The sequence below is a fragment of the Protobothrops mucrosquamatus genome, unplaced genomic scaffold (assembly GCF_001527695.2).
Source record: "Protobothrops mucrosquamatus isolate PMUCROS unplaced genomic scaffold, P.Mucros_1.0 scaffold1964, whole genome shotgun sequence".
NCBI lineage: Eukaryota > Metazoa > Chordata > Lepidosauria > Squamata > Viperidae > Protobothrops > Protobothrops mucrosquamatus.
In genome coordinates this window covers 83,138-87,533 of record NW_015388081.1, presented here as the reverse complement: position 1 = coordinate 87,533, position 4,396 = coordinate 83,138, and positions in this window count along the sequence as shown.

Below are 4,396 nucleotides of genomic sequence, written 5' to 3'. Positions count from 1 at the left end.
ATTCAAGAGAGTTGATTCACCCTACCAGATGGAGTATTATACAAGTAAACACTTATTTAAATATGGTTAAAAGAATAGAGAACTTTGAACATAAAGGGGCCCTATAACAAGAGGGATAAGAGATTTAAGTAATATAGTATGTTTTACAATATATTAATTGTAAAAATATTGAGATGATATAACTTTTATAAATATAAGTGAAATATAAGCTGATCAGAAAGGATATTATACCCAGATGTTATAAGATATATAAGAAGCACAGTATTTTTATAATACATGAAATATGAAAATATTGGGATGATGTACCTAAATGGAAAAATTTGGATATCTAGATGACTAACATTGAGAAAATTATGACTGATAAGAATGGATTGAATAAGAGGAAATTAAGCTTAAACAAAAATCATGAAAATAGGATGCGTGGTGAACTAATGAGATGGTTATAAGAATAATATAAGCTGACAAAAATGTTATACATAGATATTATCACTATCTATATAAATATAAAAATGTCTATATTTAATCATTTATATATTGAAAATATTAAGAATTATATTTGTTTAAGATTGAAGGAGAATACAAATGGCAGAAAGGAAGATCAAAGAAATATATTATTAATTAATATACTAATTATGGAATTATCAAATTTAATCATTATTGACTGCTAATTAATTATCATTGTCTTTTCCCCCCCTCAAATATATAAACCAAGACAACACACTGTACATCAGGCACTGGAAATTGTAATTGTTAAAAACCAATAAAATATTTTTTTTTAAAGGAAATTCACTTATATATTTGGCTACTTGAGCAAAGGTTATGTGAGTTGGGCTATAGTTACTATAAAACATTGAAAGGGGTGTAGGAAGGCAGCACACCCCCCCCAGAGAAGGAAATAGTTTGGGGGATATTAAAAAAAGCAGAATATATTTCCCCAAAGGAATAATGGAGAAGATCCTAAAAGGCAGAAATGTCTCCCTCTCCCTCAGGCTTGGGTTGCTTCGTCTCATTCCCCTCCCCCACTACACTTCTCTAGGATGGTCGTGTACCACCTGCCACATGCCAAAGTACCACAGGTGGTACACATACCACCGGTTGAAAAGCCTTGTTCTAGTCCAACCCACTGCTTAAGCAGGAGACTCTATGCCATTCCAGACAAGGAGCTGTCCAGTCTCTTCTTAAAAGTTTCCAGTAATGGAGCACCCACAACCTTTGAAGGCAAGCCATTACATTGGTTAATTGTTCTCACTGTTAGTAAATTTCTCCTTAGTTCTAGGTTGCTTCACTCTCTGATTAGCTTCCGTCCATTGTTTCTTGATTTGCCTTCTGGTGCTTTGCAAAATAAAGTGACCCCTTCTTCTTTGTGGCAGCCCCTCAAATATTGGAACACTGCTATCATGTCATCCCTAGTCCTTCTATATATGTATTATATGTACATAGGCTGGAATACATATACATCACAGCACCTAGCCAGATTTAGCCAGCTAAAAATTGAAGATTTAGCTAGTTGTTGGATGGGAGACCACTAGGAAGTCAGGTTGACTACACAAATAAATAAACATACAAGCAAATTATGTTTGGTTTTCCATCTTGCCAGATATTATCGACCCAGGATTGCTTCTGGGAGTCCTCATATGCCTGCTAATTTAATATATGCATTTTAAAGGGAAGAAATTGGGTTCTTTCCAAAGGACTGAAAACACAATCTGACTTTCAGGGCAAAACAGAGTTTAGCAAATATAATTTTCTATCAGACATGTTTGCTGTGAAAATGTTCCTCAATGCAACAATAACAATAAAAACTTCTGGATTTCCGGTGGTGATGCTGCGCTGATGGCGGCTTTATTTTAGCTGCCAGCCCTGTGAATGTGTGAAAAGCGTGCGGAGAAAGCGAAAATCAGTTGTCCCGCAGCTTGAAAACCTCCTCCTCGGGAGAAGAGGGGGAGGAGAGTTTTCCTCAGGTAGAGGTAGAACTCCCCTAGACCTCCTTAATTATTTGGAGGTCGGAGGGTGAGTTCCCTTGGAGCCCGAGGCTTTCTCCGCACTCCAGGACGCCTTTGCTCAGTGTTTCAGGAGCAAAGCAAGACGCCGCATCCACATCTGCATTTTAAAGGGACTTGTGAGTGGTTTAAAAGCAGACGGAGCTGACCAGGAGAATTTAAAATTGTAAGTGCTGGAAACTTTCACTCAGGGAGAAATACTCTTCTCCATATTCTAATTGGACTTAAAAGGGGAAAATGGCACCGGAATGCTGTTTCTTTGTTTGAAAGGGGGAAAGTGAAACTTATAAGAAGTGGATTTTTACAGATAGCAAAATGGCTTCAAAGCGTTTGGGAATTTCTGCTGTTTCCAAAGGCACAATCTCCTCTCCTATAACACAGCCTGCAGTGCAATCTAAACCAAGATCCCCCCACCTTCTCCCCCTCCACCTGCATTTACGTTTAAAGATATTCAAGATGCTTTAAAGCTAGCAACACAAGAAATAAAGGAGGAGATGGCTGACCTTCTTGAGAATAAAAATAGAGAAATGAGGGAAGATATATTGCTGGCATTTCAAGGTCTAGCTACACATATTGAACATTTGGATGACCGCCTGGATAAAGTTGTGGAAATTACTGAAAAACTAGAAAGTAGAGTTGCCAAAGTTGAAAATAAGATTGATATAACAAGGATGAAGTTACCATCTCACAATATAGAGATATGGAATTTGCATTGCGAATAAGAGGATTAAAGGAGGACCCACGAGAAGATCTGAAAGAGGAGGTGGCAAAGGCTATAGCTCCTATTCTGGGATGTGAATCTGAGGAATTATCAAGAGAGATCGATAAAATATTTAGGGTTAATTCATGGATTGCAAGGCAGAAAAATTTACCTAGAGATGTGGTTATTTATTTTTCCAGGAGATCACTTCGAAATGCAATTATCCAGGCTTTTTGCAAACAGAGATTTCAAATTGCAGATCAAAATATTATAATTTTAAAAGAAATACCTCCAAAAATTCTTAGAAAAAGAAAAGACTTTGCCTTTCTGTCTGAGGAGCTTAAAAACCGACAGGTCCAGTTTAGATGGGAGATACCTATTGGAATAGTGGTGAATTATGCAGGGACACGATATAGACGTAATACAACTTTAAAGGCAAAAGATTTTTATACTAATGTCCTGAAAGCAGGTTCACCACTATCTCCATGACTTAAGAGAATAGAAGAAAGGCTGGACGACAAACATCCAATTGAAGGTGCAATGTCATTGGTGGTTGGAGATTTAACGCAGGAGTGGCCTATTGAACAAAGTTTGGAGGTAAAGGATGATTCAAAGGAACAGAGGATGACTCGTGTTGCGTATAGACGTAAAGACAAGGAGCAGAAGCAGAAGGCTAATTCTGGATCAATAATACAAGGCCCAATTACTACAGAGCCGGTGGGAGGGGCACGACCGAAGAGATTAACGGCTGATCTTCAAGTAGTGTTCCAGAGGCTCCAGGCCACTAAGGATGGCAAAGCTACTGACATGGAATGTTAATGGCCTGAATTCACCACAGAAAAGAATGAAAGTATTTCACTACTTGAAATAACATAAAAATGACATTGTTTGCTTGCAGGAGACTCATATTAATTGAATCTGATATACAAGGAAGATATGTTATTATTGAACTAGTGCTACAAGGCAAGAAAGTTCTTATTATTGGATTATATGCCCCTAATCAACAACAAAAAAAGTTTTATAAGTTCTTACATCAAAAACTAACTGAATTGGATTATAAATCTGTTATCATGATGGGTGATTGGAATGGTGTTTTGGACTCAAGTAAAGACAAGAAGGGATCTTTTAAGAACGCTCCTAATAGTTGGGTGTTATTACAGATTGTGATGCTAAAGAAACTAACTTGATGTTGAATTTGATAACAGCTGCAAGGTTATTAGTAGGGCAATATTGGAAGAAGGATTGCTTGCCTACTATAGAAGAATGGACACTTAAAGTGTCAAATTTAGCAGAAATGGCTAAGATTTCTGCCTATTTGAAGGATCATTCACAAGAAAGATACATTTCGGTTTGGAGAAGATGGATAGATTATATTCAGAATAAATATGGGACTAAAAAGTTCCATTTAGCCTAAGAGTAAATTTTAGAGTATTATTAGTATTAATAGTTTATTATAGTGAAATTTTTATTAGTTTTAATTATATGATATTATTATTATTAGTATTAGTATTGTTTAACAATATTCTATTGTTTAATAATTAGGATACTAATTTGTTTATGTTTTAATTATTATTATTATATTTATGTTAAAGGGGAGTTAAAGCGCATTATGGACTTGGTTATTTATATAGTTGGTTAATGTTAGTTAGATTATGATTATTATATTTGTAACCCTGTATTCAGCTCTGGGAAGTGG